We start from the raw sequence: 17,516 nt of genomic DNA, 5'->3' as shown, positions 1-17,516 counted from the left end.
GCACTCCACAACAAGTGGCTGTATGAAGAGGAGCGGCCACAGGAGATATGTAAATGAAGCAGCCTCCTGTGTAAAAACCCAGTGGAGAGGAGCAGCCACTGAGGAAATGCAATTGCACAATGTCACAATTGTCCAATACATTAGTTACTGATGTCTTGTCGACTTTTTGACCTGTCGACATGTTAAATGTCGGCATTTTGACCTTGTCTGCATTGCAGAGATCTGCAGCACATTCTGTACAGGCATTACTGCCAGGGCACATACTACTGTACGTACAAAGGTTACAAAGGCAACCCAATGTAATACACTCAGGAAGCTCAGTGCTACCAATCAGAGCAAAGCACATTTGGGAGTCATTCTGAGTTGATCGCTCGCTAGCTACTTTTAGCAGCCATGCAAACGCATTGTTGCTGCCCACTGGGGAGTGTATTTTCGCTTTGCAGAAGTGCAAACGCTTGTGCAGCAGAGCGCCTGCAAAATCATTTTGTGCAAAACAAGACCATCCCTGTAGTTACTCTTCGTGTGCGTTGATCCTAACGACGGAGGGACGGCTTTTGACGTCACACACCTGCCCAGCGAATGCCCAGCCACGCCTGCATTTTTTCTGCCACGCCTGCGTTTTTTCAAACACTCCCTGAAAACGGTCAGTTGCCACCAAGAAACGCCCACTTCATGTCAATCTCCTTGCGATTGGCTGTGCGTTTGGAATCGTCGCTAGAACCAGTGCAAAACCACAAAGGACTTTGTACCCGTATGTCGCGCGTGCTCATTACGGTGCATTCGCAGAAATGCCGTTTTTTAGCCTGATTGCTGCTCTGCAAACAACGGCAGCTAGCGATCACCTCAGAATGACCCCCTTTATTTGTAAATAATGCCGGATTAACTTGTCATTTGTGTTGGTGCTCCTTTATAGTAGAGATGAGCGGGTTCGGTTCCTCTGAATCCGAACCCGCCCGAACTTCAGGTTTTTTACACGGGTACGAGCAGGCTCGGATCTTCCCGCCTTGCTCGGCTAACCCGAGCGCGCCCGAACGTCATCATCACGCTGTCGGATTCTCGCGAGGCTCGGATTCTATCGCGAGACTCGGATTCTATATAAGGAGCCGCGCGTCGCCGCCATTTTCACACGTGCATTGAGAGTCATAGGGAGAGGACGTGGCTGGCGTCCTCTCCGTTTAGAGAAGAGAGAGACACAGTATTTTGGGGAGCATTATTAGGAGGAGTACTACTATACTGTATACTACTATACTACTTGCTGAAGTGATATTTATACTAGATTAGATAATAGATAGTGTGACTGTAAGTGTATTATCTGACTTGTGGGGGAGACACTGACAGTGGGGAGCAGTTAGAGTCTGAGAGCAGGACTCAGGAGTACATATAACGTACAGTGCACACTTTTGCTGCCAGAGTCAGTGCCACACTGCCATTGTTGTGACCACACTGACCACCAGTATAATAATATATTTTGTGATTGTCTGCTTAGGCCTCGGAGTACTAGTTGCAACGTGACCTGAAGTGACCACCAGTTTAATAATCAATCACCACCAGTTTAATATATATATATAATTGTATATTATATATATATATATAATTGTATATTATATATATATATATATATATATATATATATATATATATATATATATATATATATATAATGTATACCACCTACCCGTGGTTTTTTTTTTTTTCATTCTTCCTTATACATACTACTATAGTAGCTTACTGTAGCAGTCTGCGGTGCTGTGCTGACCTGACAGTGTCCAGCAGGTCCGTCATCAGTCATTACATAATAAATATATATAGTACCTGTCCGGCTGCAGTACTAGTGATATTATATTGATTTCATCTCATTATCAATAATTTATCATCCAGTCTAGACTCTATATTAGCAGCAGACACAGTACGTTAGTCCACGGCTGTAGCTACCTCTGTGTCGGCACTCGGCAGTCCATCCATAATTGTACACCACCTACCCGTGTTTTTTTTTTCTTTCTTCTTTGTACATACTACTATAGAGTATAGTAGCTTACTTTAGCAGTCTGCGGTGCTGCTGAGCTGACAGTGTCCAGCAGGTCCGTCATCAGTCATCATTACCTAATAAATATATTATCTACCTGTCCGGCTGCAGTACTAGTGATATTATATATACATACATATATATATATATATATATATATATATATATATTGATTTCATCTCATTATCATCCAGTCTATATTAGCAGCAGACACAGTACGGTAGTCCACGGCTGTAGCTACCTCTGTGTCGGCACTCGGCAGTCCATCCATAATTGTATACCACCTACCCGTGGTTTTTTTTCTTCTTTGTACATACTACTATAGAGTATAGTAGCTTACTGTAGCAGTCTGCGGTGCTGCTGAGCTGACAGTGTCCAGCAGGTCCGTCATCAGTCATCATTACCTAATAAATATATTATCTACCTGTCCGGCTGCAGTACTAGTGATATTATATATACATACATATATATATATATTGATTTCATCTCATTATCATCCAGTCTATATTAGCAGCAGACACAGTACGGTAGTCCACGGCTGTAGCTACCTCTGTGTCGGCACTCGGCAGTCCTTCCGTAATTGTATACCACCTACCCGTGTTTTTTTTTTTCTTTCTTCTTTGTACATACTACTATAGTATAGTAGCTTACTGTAGCAGTCTGCGGTGCTGCTGAGCTGACAGTGTCCAGCAGGTCCGTCATCAGTCATCATTACCTAATAAATATATTATCTACCTGTCCGGCTGCAGTACTAGTGATATTATATATACATACATATATATATTGATTTCATCTCATTATCATCCAGTCTATATTAGCAGCAGACACAGTACGGTAGTCCACGGCTGTAGCTACCACTGTGTCGGCACTCGGCAGTCCATCCATAAGTATACTAGTATCCATCCATCTCCATTGTTTACCTGAGGTGCCTTTTAGTTGTGCCTATTAAAATATGGAGAACAAAAATGTTGAGGTTCCAAAATTAGGGAAAGATCAAGATCCACTTCCACCTCGTGCTGAAGCTGCTGCCACTAGTCATGGCCGAGACGATGAAATGCCAGCAACGTCGTCTGCCAAGGCCGATGCCCAATGTCATAGTACAGAGCATGTCAAATCCAAAACACCAAATATCAGTAAAAAAAGGACTCCAAAACCTAAAATAAAATTGTCGGAGGAGAAGCGTAAACTTGCCAATATGCCATTTACCACACGGAGTGGCAAGGAACGGCTGAGGCCCTGGCCTATGTTCATGGCTAGTGGTTCAGCTTCACATGAGGATGGAAGCACTCAGCCTCTCGCTAGAAAACTGAAAAGACTCAAGCTGGCAAAAGCACCGCAAAGAACTGTGCGTTCTTCGAAATCCCAAATCCACAAGGAGAGTCCAATTGTGTCGGTTGCGATGCCTGACCTTCCCAACACTGGACGTGAAGAGCATGCGCCTTCCACCATTTGCACGCCCCCTGCAAGTGCTGGAAGGAGCACCCGCAGTCCAGTTCCTGATAGTCAGATTGAAGATGTCAGTGTTGAAGTACACCAGGATGAGGAGGATATGGGTGTTGCTGGCGCTGGGGAGGAAATTGACCAGGAGGATTCTGATGGTGAGGTGGTTTGTTTAAGTCAGGCACCCGGGGAGACACCAGTTGTCCGTGGGAGGAATAGGGCCATTGACATGCCTGGTCAAAATACAAAAAAAATCAGCTCTTCGGTGTGGAAGTATTTCACCAGAAATGCGGACAACATTTGTCAAGCCGTGTGTTGCCTTTGTCAAGCTGTAATAAGTAGGGGTAAGGACGTTAACCACCTCGGAACATCCTCCCTTATACGTCACCTGCAGCGCATTCATAATAAGTCAGTGACAAGTTCAAAAACTTTGGGTGACAGCGGAAGCAGTCCACTGACCAGTAAATCCCTTCCTCTTGTAACCAAGCTCACGCAAACCACACCACCAACTCCCTCAGTGTCAATTTCCTCCTTACCCAGGAATGCCAATAGTCCTGCAGGCCATGTCACTGGCAATTCTGACGAGTCCTCTCCTGCCTGGGATTCCTCCGATGCATCCTTGAGTGTAATGCCTACTGCTGCTGGCGCTGCTGTTGTTGCTGCTGGGAGTCGATCGTCATCCCAGAGGGGAAGTCGTAAGCCCACTTGTACTACTTCCAGTAAGCAATTGACTGTCCAACAGTCCTTTGCGAGGAAGATGAAATATCACAGCAGTCATCCTGCTGCAAAGCGGATAACTGAGGCCTTGACAACTATGTTGGTGTTAGACGTGCGTCCGGTATCCGCCGTTAGTTCACAGGGAACTAGACAATTTATTGAGGCAGTGTGCCCCCGTTACCAAATACCATCTAGGTTCCACTTCTCTAGGCAGGCGATACCGAGAATGTACACGGACGTCAGAAAAAGACTCACCAGTGTCCTAAAAAATGCAGTTGTACCCAATGTCCACTTAACCACGGACATGTGGACAAGTGGAGCAGGGCAGGGTCAGGACTATATGACTGACAGCCCACTGGGTAGATGTATGGACTCCCGCCGCAAGAACAGCAGCGGCGGCACCAGTAGCAGCATCTCGCAAACGCCAACTCTTTCCTAGGCAGGCTACGCTTTGTATCACCGGTTTCCAGAATACGCACACAGCTGAAAACCTCTTACGGCAACTGAGGAAGATCATCGCGGAATGGCTTACCCCAATTGGACTCTCCTGTGGATTTGTGGCATCGGACAACGCCAGCAATATTGTGTGTGCATTAAATATGGGCAAATTCCAGCACGTCCCATGTTTTGCACATACCTTGAATTTGGTGGTGCAGAATTTTTAAAAAAACGACAGGGGCGTGCAAGAGATGCTGTCGGTGGCCAGAAGAATTGCGGGACACTTTCGGCGTACAGGCACCACGTACAGAAGACTGGAGCACCACCAAAAACTACTGAACCTGCCCTGCCATCATCTGAAGCAAGAAGTGGTAACGAGGTGGAATTCAACCCTCTATATGCTTCAGAGGTTGGAGGAGCAGCAAAAGGCCATTCAAGCCTATACAATTGAGCACGATATAGGAGGTGGAATGCACCTGTCTCAAGCGCAGTGGAGAATGATTTCAACGTTGTGCAAGGTTCTGATGCCCTTTGAACTTGCCACACGTGAAGTCAGTTTAGACACTGCCAGCCTGAGTCAGGTCATTCCCCTCATCAGGCTTTTGCAGAAGAAGCTGGAGACATTGAAGGAGGAGCTAACACGGAGAGATTCCGCTAGGCATGTGGGACTTGTGGATGGAGCCCTTAATTCGCTTAACAAGGATTCACGGGTGGTCAATCTGTTGAAATCAGAGCACTACATTTTGGCCACCGTGCTCGATCCTAGATTTAAAGCCTACCTTGGATCTCTCTTTCCGGCAGACACAAGTCTGCTGGGTTTCAAAGACCTGCTGGTGACAAAATTGTCAAGTCAAGCGGAACGCGACCTGTCAACATCTCCTCCTTCACATTCTCCCGCAACTGGGGGTGCGAGGAAAAGGCTCAGAATTCCAAGCCCACCCGCTGGCGGTGATGCAGGGCAGTCTGGAGCGACTGCTGATGCTGACATCTGGTCCGGACTGAAGGACCTGACAACGATTACGGACATGTCGTCTACTGTCACTGCATATGATTCTCTCACCATTGAAAGAATGGTGGAGGATTATATGAGTGACCGCATCCAAGTAGGCACGTCACACAGTCCGTACTTATACTGGCAGGAAAAAGGCAATTTGGAGGCCCTTGCACAAACTGGCTTTATTCTACCTAAGTTGCCCTCCCACAAGTGTGTACTCCGAAAGAGTGTTTAGTGCCGCCGCTCACCTTGTCAGCAATCGGCGTACGAGGTTACATCCAGAAAATGTGGAGAAGATGATGTTCATTAAAATGAATTATAATCAATTCCTCCGTGGAGACATTGACCAGCAGCAATTGCCTCCACAAAGTACACAGGGAGCGGAGATGGTGGATTCCAGTGGGGACGAATTGATAATCTGTGAGGAGGGGGATGTACACGGTGATATATCGGAGGATGATGATATGGACATCTTGCCTCTGTAGAGCCAGTTTGTGCAAGGAGAGATTAATTGCTTCTTTTTTGGTGGGGGTCCAAACCAACCCGTCATTTCAGTCACAGTCGTGTGGCAGACCCTGTCACTGAAATGATGGGTTGGTTAAAGTGTGCATGTCCTGTTTATACAACATAAGGCTGGGTGGGAGGGCCCAAGGACAATTCCATCTTGCACCTCTTTTTTCTTTAATTTTTCTTTGCGTCATGTGCTGTTTGTGGAATGTTTTTTGGAAGGGCCATCCTGCGTGACACTGCAGTGCCACTCCTAGATGGGCCCGGTGTTTGTGTCGGCCACTAGGGTCGCTTATCTTACTCACACAGCTACCTCACTGCGCCTCTTTTTTTCTTTGCGTCATGTGCTGTTTGGGGAGGGTTTTTTGGAAGGGCCATCCTGCGTGACACTGCAGTGCCACTCCTAGATGGGCACAGTGTTTGTGTCGGCCACTAGGGTCGCTTATCTTACTCACACAGCTACCTCATTGCGCCTCTTTTCTTCTTTGCGTCATGTGCTGTTTGGGGAGGGTTTTTTGGAAGGGCCATCCTGCGTGACACTGCAGTGCCACTCCTAGATGGGCCCGGTGTTTGTGTCGGCCACTAGGGTCGCTTATCTTACTCACACAGCTACCTCATTGCGCCTCTTTTTTTCTTTGCGTCATGTGCTGTTTGGGGAGTGTTTTTTGGAAGGGCCATCCTGCGTGACACTGCAGTGCCACTCCTAGATGGGCCCGGTGTTTGTGTCGGCCACTAGGGTCGCTTATCTTACTCACACAGCTACCTCATTGCGCCTCTTTTTTTCTTTGCGTCATGTGCTGTTTGGGGAGTGTTTTTTGGAAGGGCCATCCTGCGTGACACTGCAGTGCCACTCCTAGATGGGCACGGTGTTTGTATCGGCCACTAGGGTCGCTTAGCTTAGTCATCCAGCGACCTAGGTGCAAATTTTAGGACTAAAAATAATATTGTGAGGTGTGAGGTATTCAGAATAGACTGAAAATGAGTGGAAATTATGGTTTTTGAGGTTAATACTTTGGGATCAAAATGACCCCCAAATTCTATGATTTAAGCTGTTTTTTAGTGTTTTTAAAAAAAAACACCCGAATCCAAAACACACCCGAATCCGACAAAAAAAATTCGGTGAGGTTTTGCCAAAACGCGGTCGAACCCAAAACACGGCCGCGGAACCGAACCCAAAACCAAAACCCGAAAAATTTCAAGTGCACATCTCTACTTTATAGTAAAACTGGCATCATCTTATGTTATTTTGTCATATTAGGATCTTTATTAATACTGTGAATTATGTCTCCCAAACAAATGTAATTTTCTTCGACAAAAGGCAAAGATGTTCCACTTAAAATGCTCGTGCCTGGCACACGCAACTTTTTTCCTTTCAAAATTATTACTGGTGTACATTTTCAGAAGATGATATCTTTGAAATATTAATACAGTCACTACTGGAGTCCCACTAGCTGTTTTGAGTTGTAAATTGTAGTTTATGCTATTTAAATGTTTGTTAAAGTAGTTATAAGCATACAGAAAGCATACAAAATATATTAGTACAAAGCTAAAATAGGAAAATAAAACAAGTAATGGTATATCAAACACAAATTCATATTGTTAAACAAATTCTGAATGATTTAATAATTAATTTCAAATAAAGAGCTGCATGGCTAAAAATAGGATTTTAATTACCTACCGGTAAATCCTTTTCTCGTAGTCCGTAGAGGATGCTGGGGTACCATTTAGTACCATGGGGTATAGACTGGTCCTTTGGGAGCCATGGGCACTTTAAGAGTATAATAGTGTGGGCTGGCTCCTCCCTCTATGCCCCTCCTACCAGACTCGGTCTAGAAACTGTGCCCGAGGAGACGGACATACTTCGAGAGAAGGAAATAAACAGACAGTGGTGAGAATCACACCAGCTCACACCGAATTGCTGACCAGCATGCAACATGGAGAAACCATGCCAACCAGCATGACACATGAAGAAATCAGCCTAACCAGCATGAAACATGAAGAAACCCTGCTAACCATCATGAAATATGAACAGCAACAGCTGAACCAATACTTAAACATGCAACAATGCATGAAAACGAAGCACTGGGCGGGCGCCCAGCATCCTCTATGGACTACGCGTAAAGGATTTACCGGTAGGTAATTAAAATCCTATATTCTCTTACATCCTAGAGGATGCTGAGGTTCCATTTAGTACCATGGGGATGTACCAAAGCTCCCAGTACGGGAGCGAGAGTGCTGAGGCACCTGCAGAACAGATTAACCAAACTTTAGGTCCTCAGCGGCTAAAGTATCGAACTTGTAGAACTTAGCAAACGTGTTCGACCCTGACCAAGTAGCTGCTCGGCAAAGCCGAGACACCCCGAGCAGCCACCCAGGAAGAACCCACTTTACGAGTAGAGTGGGCCTTAACAGATTCTGTACACGCAAGCCTGCCGTAGAATAAGCATGCTGGATAGAAAACCTGATCCAGTGAGAAATTGTCTGCTTAGAAGCAGGACACTCAACCTTGTTGGGATCATAAAGGACAAACAGAGCGTCCGACTTTCTGTGACGAGAAGTTCACTTCACATATATTTTCAAAGCCCTCACAACATCCAAGGACTTTGAGTAATCAAGGTGTCAGTAGCTACTGGCACCACAATAGATCAGTTGATATGAAAAGCCGACACAACCTTTGGAAGAAATCGCTGCCGCATTCTGAGCTCAGCTCTATCCTCATGGAAGATCAAGAAAGGGCTCTTTTGTGACAATGCCCCCAGTGACAGCCTTCCAAGTAAGAAACTTACGTCCACCTGCTGCAAAGGTTCGAACCAATTTGATTTCAGGGACTGCAACACCACATTAAGATCCCAAGGTGCCATAGGAGGCACAAAGGGTGTTGAATGTGCAGAACTCCTTTCAAGAATGTCTGAACCTCAGGGAGGGCAGTGAATTGTTTCTGGAAGAAAATGGACAAGGCCGAAATCTCGACTTTTATGGAGCCCAAGAGTAGGTCCACATCCACACCTGCTTGCAGAAAGAGGAGAAAACGTCCAAGATGAAACTCCACCGTAGGAAACTTCTTGGATTCACACCAAGACACATACTTTTTACCAAATCTGATAGTAATGTTTTGACGTTACTCCCTTCCTAGCCTGTAGGAATGACCTTTTCCGGAATGCCTTTGAGCTAAGATATGGCGTTCAACCTCCATTCCATCAAACGTAGCTGCGGTAAGTCTTGATAAACAAACGGCCCCTGTTGAAGAAGGTCCTCACGAAGAGGAAGAGGCCTCGGATCCTCCAAGAGTAATCCCAGAAGATTCGTGTACAAAGCCCTTTTTGGCCAGTCTGGAGCAAAGAGGATCACCTGAACTCTTGTTCTTTTTATTAGTTTGAGAATCCTTGGGATGAGTGGAAGTAGAGGGAACACATACACTGACTGGGACACCCACTGCCTGTGGGTCTCTTGACCTGGAACAGTACCGCCAAAGCTTCTTGTTGAGGCGAAAGGCCATCATGTCTATCTGAGGTACACCCCATCGGCTTGTTACCTCTGTGAATAACTCCGGATAGAGGCCCCAATCTCCTGGATGGAGATTGCGTCTGCTGAGGAAGTCTGCTTCCCACTCCCGAAATGAAGATTGCTGACAGCGCCAGCGTGTCTCTCTCTGCCCAGAGGAGGATTCTCGTTACCTCTGACATTGCAGCTCTGCTCTTCATTCCGCCTTGCCTGTTTATGTAGGGCACCGCCCTGACGTTGCCAGACTGAATTTGAATGGCTTGATCTTTCAGAAGATGGACCGCTTGTAGAAGGCAGTTGTATATGGCCCTTAGTTCCAGAATGTTTACCAGAAGGAGAGATTCCTGACTTGACCACTTTCCTTGGAAGTCATCCCCTTGGATGACTGCTCCCCAACCTCTGAGACTTGCATCCGTGGTTAGAAGAATCCAATTCTGAATCCTGAACCTGCAGCCCTTGAGTAGATGAGAAGTCTGCAGCCACCAGAGGAGTGACATTTCTGGCTTTTAACGACAGGCGTATCCGCTGATGCATGTGAAGATGTGATCCAGACCATTTGTCCAGGAGAGCCAGTTAGAAGAACAGTGTGTGGAATCTTCTGTACTGTAAAGCCTTGTAGGAGGCTACCATCTTCCCCAGAAGGCGAATGCACTGACGAACCAATACCCGGGCTGGCTTCAGGACATCCTGGATCATAGATTTGATCACCGACGCTTTCTGTTAGCTCCAAATGTGACTTTGGAAGGTTCAGGATCCACCCCAGATCCTGGAGTAGGCGAGTTGAGAGAGCAATACTCTGTAACAGCCTCTCCCTGGAAGATGCTTTTAGCAGCAGATCGTCCAGGTATGGAATTATGTTCACTCCCTGTCTGCGGAGGAGTAGCATTATCTCTGCCATGACCTAGGGGAATACCCTCGGTGCTGTGGCGAGGCCAAATGGCAGTGCCTGGAACTGATAGTGACAGTCCAGCAGCTCAAATCTTAGAGAAGCCTGGTGAGGCGGCCAGATCGGAATGTGAAGGTACGCATCCTTGATATCCAGTGATAATAGGAATTTCCCCTGCACCAGACTTACGATCACCGCTCTCAGAGACTCCATCTTGAATTTGAATTCCCACAAGTAGGGTTTAATGTTTTTAGGCCTAATATTGGCCTTACTGAACCGTCCGGTTTCGGTACCACAAACAGGTTTGAGTAATAACCCTTGTGTTGTAGGTGAGATGGAACTTGAACAATTAAATTTTTTTGCCAAATGTTTGAATAGCTTCCAGCAGTAGTGTACTTCTTGTCTGAGAAGCTAGTAATAATCTGTGAGGCGGGAGTACTAGAAACTCCAGTCTGCACCCCTGTGCAACCTGTTTCGAGGGGTCTAGGCAGGATATTGCCCATATGTTTATCTGAAATCTCTTTTGGTCTCCCTCCCACCCCAGGCAATGAGGTCCACCGACAAATCGAAGGGTTTGAGAAGGCAGAATCCAAAATCCATCCCTGGGAACCTGGCGGTGCAGGTTTTTTGTATTTTCCCCAATGCCCTGTACAGGAAGTGGAGGAACCCTTGGACTCACGTTTAAACCTTGCGGTTCAAAGGGATTGCAGTGTAGGTGTAGAATATAATTTCCTGATCTGTTCAGCTGCAGAAGGAAGATATGTTGACTTACTCGCAGTTGGCATGGACATTCACGTATCCAGTGCGTCCCAACAGGGCCTCACCTGTGAAGGGCGGACCCGCCATACCTTTCTTGGATTCTGTATCTGCAGTCCATTGGTGTAGCCACCATCTCCTGCTTGTCTAAACTGCTAGAGTAGTGGCTCCTGCGTGATCACGCAGGCCAATCTCCTTCCTGGCCTGTAGAATTCTGTAAGTGACATAGAAACAAGCAAATGCAATCCTATCCATAGAATCTAATAATTGTAAAGCGCAACGGAATATGCTGCGCTATATAAGAAACTGTTAATAAATAAATAAAATAAATAATCAAGTAAGGAGCCTGACCACGTAACTATAGCCCCAGAGATCTATGCAAGCAAGGGTCTCTGAGCCACACCTGTAGCAGTGCATAGTATTAGAGAGCAGTCTCAATCTGCGATCAGTCTAATCCTTTATGAAGGTTGTACCAGGGACAGGTAACACAACCTTCTATGACAATTTAGACACTCTTTAGGAAAGTGGATTTTATCTCTGGGTGTACTCAGGTTTTCCCAAATAAGGAGTTTAACGCTCTAAATAGTGGGAAGGCATTTATTATATATATATATATATATATATATATATATATATATATTCCTCATCCCAATTAGCCTCATACTATATGTTGCACCCCTCATATGTCAGTTGCATTATATGGCAAGTGTATGCGTTTCAGGGTACGTAGTTGGGGTGAGAGGCACAGCTGTGGGATTTGATTCCCCAGACATCTCAACACTGTGGCTTCTTCCCAGCATGGGACATATTTGAAAAAATATATGTGAAAGTACACCTTATGGAGGCCACCCCAGGGGGATCTTCCACCGAAGCCTGAGAATTTGTACAGTTTTGACCATACATTCTGCATTACGGGACAAAGTCCCCCAAATATGGTACAGTGGGTTACACACACAGGAAAATGTCAGTACAATTTCCCCCCCAGAATACCTTCAGAGAGTCACAGAGTACAAGGAGCCAGCCACACCGCACCCTTATAGGCTTTTATTATGATAAAAAAACCCTCTGACTAGCTGAACCTTAACAGGGTAGCTAGTATCGAATTACACTCCCCCGTTATCTATAACACAGTGTTACTTATGTGGAGGGCACCACTCCCTGCCAGCATCTCTGTTGATGAACTGCAGGGAGAAAATGGCGCTGGTGAGTGCTGGATCCGCTCTGATGAGGATCCAGCAGGATTAGCCCTTGTTAGCAGTGTTGACCAGTGTAGGGTGATTGTGCTGGCCCAGGACGCCCCTCACAGCACCATACACAGTGTACCACTGACCCTTCTGGAGTGCAGCCTGTCAGAGCTGCGCTCCCACCCTTGTGCCGCCATTCCCGCCGGTGACCCGCTCTCCGGGCTGCCGGCACTGTACTCACCACTCTTCTTTCTTCTGGCTCTGTGAGGGGGTGGCGGCCATGCTTCGGGAGTGAGCGGTCGCTGCGGGAGTGAGCGGTCACCGCGTGGGCTTGCGATCAGCACCCTCAGGAGCTCAGTGTCCTGTCAGCGGAGATAGAGAACTATTAATTTCTAGAGTTGGTTCCTACTCCCCTCCTAAGTCACAAGAAGCAGGGAAGCTGTTGCCAGCAGCCTGCCTGTACCTAACTAAACCCAGCAAATAATAAAACTAGAAAAGCCTCTAGAAGCTCCCCTAGCTGTGACCGGCTCCTCCGGGCACATTTTCTAAACAGAGTCTGGTAGGAGGCGCATATTAAACTCTTAAAGTGCCCATGGCTCCCAAGGACCTGTCTATACCCCATGGTACTAAATGGAACCCCAGCACCCTCTAGAACGTAAGAGAAATCTATGCCAGGGATTCTAATTAAGCAAGATATGGTTTTTTTGGGTGTGGTATGGAGGGTCAACCACACTTAGGTCAACAATGTCTAGGTCGACCATTATTGGTCAACAGTAACTAGGTCAGAGTCTCCAGGTCGACATGTTCTAGGTCAAAAGGTCGACATGAGTTTGTATTTTTTTGGGGTGTCATTTTCTCCATACAGTGACTGGGAACCCCAACTAGTGCACTGTGTCCACTGTGCACTGTGTCCAATTAGTGCGCTTCGGGCAAGGTGCCTCGCTCTGCTGCCACTGCGCTCGGCACAAGTTTCTATTCCCAATCGTAGTCCACATGGATCATTAAGTATGGCAAAGTTCAAAAAAAGATATTTAAAAAAAAACTCATGTCGACCTAGAGACCTTGTCGACCTAGAAACCCTGTTGACCTACTTACTGTCGACCAATAGTGGTTGACCTAGAGACCGAATATAGTTTTCTTGGGGTGTTTAGTAAAAGGAATTCTAGATTATGGGGTGTATTCAATTAGCCACAGTAATTTACCATGGCTAATTAGTTCGCCGGGGCTATTCAGCTAGCCCCAATGTGGCGAGCTCCTCCCCAGGATGGCGACACTTATCAGGGATTATGCTTTGCATGCCTTAGGTACGCAAAACGTATCCTTATAAGAGCCCCCTAGACCCGCGATAAGTTGCTTTTCTTGAAACCTATGTATTTTCGTGCAAAAAAACTGGTGTTTGTCTCGGGACCTAATGGGATAGGGTGATAAAAAAATACACCCATTTTTCATGACTGCGGCACTATTGCAGGTAATTGGATACCCCCTTAGTGTTTTGCAGGTTTGATGAATTGTAAGCTACAGTAGCAACTGCTTGTGTTTAAAAAAAAAAAAAAGAATTAATAATTTGGGCCTTTTTACTTTGTAGTAATTATTTAATGCATCTATTACATCCATGCTAAAAATAATTTTGCAACATACAGTTTTAGCACTTCACTGTCAAATAAGTGCATTTCCCTGTGTCTTTTATTTGTAAATATGGATGTATTATTATATACTTCTAAAAGACAATTTCAATATTGAAATTCATTCCTGAATAAAAGTTGATTTGAATTAAAGTCAGAAATAATGAAGCCGATTCTAATTTGGGAGCAGCGAAAAACAAACAAGTAACTTTGCACCTGGAGCCAGCCATGTTGCAATGCAAAGGGGTGCAAATACAGTACAGTACATTTTTTTCTACATGCATGCATGCCGGATAAATACTGGATGATTTTGCATGTAGCACATAAATGCAGATTTTTTTTTTTTGCTTTTGCAAAATTTGTCCCAAAGTGTAAATGTTACCTGCTCAGCTCTCTTCAGATGTGGTTCGTCTAAGAAAAATCTGTATTCTGTACCACACAGTTGCAAGTATTTTCTATTTCAGTGTGAATCGCGCACTGAGGCAGTCATGCTGATTGTATTCATTCTGGTGAAAGCGTTTGTTTATTCCCGATTAGCCTATCACCCTCTTTTTGCCTTACAAGCAAAAAATGTATTATCCCTGTCAGAATGACTTGACAGTTTTTGTCCACACACATAAACAGGAAAAACGTGCTCTTCATAACTGCAACTTTCAACCATATGATAAAAACAGCTGTCTCTCCAGTCTCAGCAGAAATGTATACATATTGCAATACTCTAATGATTCAGTTTCATAAATTAAATTTGTATGGACTCCATTATTTACACATCAGAATGAATCTAAAGCCTCTCATGCAAGCATGCCGATAGTTCTATGGACAACAGAACTAATAGAATTTTCTCATACGTCCTAGAGGATGCTGGGGACACTTCAAGACGGGATCCGCAGGAGACATGGGCACTATAAGACTTTCAAATGGTGTGACCTGGCTCCTCCCTCTATGCCCCTCCTCCAGACTCCACTTTAGATCTGTGCCCAGGCAGACTGGATGCACTCTGAGGATCTCTACTGAGTTTCTCTGAAAATACTTTATCATACCTCCCAACTGTCCCGATTTTCGCGGGACAGTCCTGTTTTTTGGGGGTCTGTCCCGCTGTCCCTCCCACGGGCCACAGTGTCCCGCTGTGGGGCGGGGGCAGTTGGGAAACTCGCTATCACTCGCTGCTCTGCTCAGTTCAGAGCAAAGCAGCGGTGAATAGACGCTGTGCGCATGCGCACAGCATCTATACCAGTGAGGCAGAGGGACTGGGGCCATGACCAGCAGCTCACAGAGCGCTGGCCATGCCCCACTGTGAGGAAATTTGGAGGCGTGGCCCCCGATGGCGGCATCCCCGTGAGGCCTCACCCCCTTCACAATAGGCTACGCCCCTTTTTGGTGCCGGCGCAGCGTAATCCGAAAGTTGGGAGGTATGCTTTATTGTTAGGTTTTTTTATTTTCAGGAGGGCTACTGGCAACAGTCTCCCCTGCTTCGTGGGACTTAGGGGAGAGAAGTCAGACCTACTTCTAGTGAGTTTAAAGGCTCTGCTTCTTTGGCTACAGGACACCATTAGCTCCTGAGGGTTTGGAACACTAGGTACGCCTAGGGGTTCATTCCCAGAGCCCGCCGTCACCCCCCTTGCAGAGCCAGTAGTCAGAAGACAGGTGAGTAGAAAAAGAAAAGAAGACTTCAGTGATGGCTTCTGAGGTACTGCACAGCGATCGCGCTGTGCGCCATGCTCCCACACACAGCGGCACTGTAGGGTGCAGGGCACGGGCACCCTGGGCAGCATATAAATCCTGTGGGACTGGAAAGAGTGGTATGAGTGCCAAGGCACTAAATCCTGACCCCCACCAGTATAAATATAATGAAAAATAGCGGGCTGAAGCGCGCCATTAAGGGGGCGTGGCTTAGCCCTCATAAGCGCCATTTTCTCTCCACAGGGTTGTAGAGATGCCGGTCCTTCCTCACACATAACAGAGTGGAAAACAGGGGGCGGGGGATTGGGGGCACAGTTGATTTGGTGCAATATAAGTTAGATATAAAAGCACTACAGGTCTGAGGCATTATATAAAGGTTTTCAGAACTGAGATTGAGCGCTGGGTTGTGAGCTGGCAGACTACATCTGTGTCCCCCTGACAGACTTTACTGTGGGTCTGTCCCCTATATGCCCGGTGTGTTGGTGGGTGTTTGGTACACGTGTGTCGGCATGTCTGAGGCTGAGTGATCTTCCCACAAACGGCTGTGGGAGTGACCCTGTGTTAGAAATGTCTGTGTGTTTGTGTTGCCTTGCATTGTCTCATTCCTGCCTCTAGGGGTCTCACTTGCTGCCCTAGGTCTGAATGGCAGTTGCACACTCTGTCCCTGCAGGTTGATTACCTGATTGTGAGCAGCTGTGGCCAACACCTTGTGCTGCTATTTAGCTTCAGCTCACCAGCATTCATGTGCAGATCATTATGGTTCCGTCTGGAGTGTGACTAGGCTCTCTCCAGTTATCCTGTCCTGCTTCTGCCATACCTACATCTTGGAGACATTTCCTGCAGTTTGCCGTTACATATGCCTTGCTACAAGACTTCTAACCCTGCTGGATCAACATCTGCATTCCTGTATTATTATTTGCAGTCTGTTTCCACCCCTGCCTGATTACTACGTTTTGGTATGTTATTTTCCCCCTGCTTGGTTTAAACCCGGATTTCTTCATGTTTATTTCACCTCTGTAATTAACCTGGACTATACCTATATTTGAGCATAATCATCCTCCCTGTTTCTATAACAAGCCATTACAATTATCTGGGAATATGGTGTTCTGTTCCATGTTAATCAAGGATCCAGTTTCTGTATGCTGATATTTTACTGGTTCTTTTCTACAATAAACTTTGTTTTAATTTTCACCTGGCTTCAGCTGACCTCATTTCAGGTATGCACACGCAGAAAACCTAGTAATCCTAACAGAATGATCTGCCCAAATAAACGTGTGCAGGAGTTTGAGGTATAGCTGAATTTCATAAAATGGCTTCATTTAAAAAAAATTCCCTGCCTCTCGAGTTTATGCCATTCGTGGGTTCTACATTGCTAGTGGATTTCAGAGAGAAACTGGAGAATATTCAAACCCTGTCTTCAGAGTTATTGTCTGCTCTACCTGAATATTCAATAAGATTATCAGTTCCCTTTAAGGAGACGCAGGGGAAAAGGGAAAAATATGAGTCTGGTGCTCTCAATTCTGGCCGCTGTTTTCCAATCCCAAGCAAAGGCAGGTTCTGGAGCTCTCCACGACCCAGCCTCTCTGAGGAAGAAAAGACACAGAAGGGATAAAAAACTTTGTTTTTATTGCAGCAGGTCTGGACATTTTATTCAATTATGTCCTGCTCGCAAACCTAAAAAGAGCTTTCCTCATTCTGCCATAGTGCCTAATTCTGCTCCGTTATGCCACTGTGGTGCTCAAATTTCAAAAGGAGAGGTGTCCGGCCA

At 45.9% G+C, this 17,516-nt stretch overlaps 1 protein-coding gene and 1 long non-coding RNA gene across 3 annotated transcripts in view; one reads left to right on the top strand and one right to left on the bottom strand.

The window, feature by feature from the left end:
- The window catches only part of LOC134969420 (uncharacterized), a 128,558-nt gene that overhangs the window by 30,450 nt on the left and 80,592 nt on the right, over positions 1-17,516 (top strand). The window lies entirely within an intron of this gene.
- Positions 1-17,516, bottom strand: part of CMBL (carboxymethylenebutenolidase homolog) — a 98,929-nt gene that overhangs the window by 77,022 nt on the left and 4,391 nt on the right. Inside the window, exon 1 of one of the 2 annotated variants that reach the window (XM_063945363.1) lies at positions 14,451-14,577. The exons of the other annotated variant lie outside the window; for it this stretch is intronic. The gene's annotated coding sequence lies outside the window, so the exon portion shown is untranslated. Of the gene's footprint in view, positions 1-14,450; positions 14,578-17,516 lie in introns of those variants that run through there. 2 annotated transcript variants of the gene reach the window in all.

This window comes from Pseudophryne corroboree, chromosome 11 (genome assembly GCF_028390025.1).
Source record: "Pseudophryne corroboree isolate aPseCor3 chromosome 11, aPseCor3.hap2, whole genome shotgun sequence".
In the NCBI taxonomy this organism is placed as follows: Eukaryota; Metazoa; Chordata; class Amphibia; order Anura; family Myobatrachidae; genus Pseudophryne; species Pseudophryne corroboree.
The sequence above is the reverse complement of the archived record's forward strand: the minus strand, read 5'-3'. Positions and strand labels throughout refer to the sequence as shown.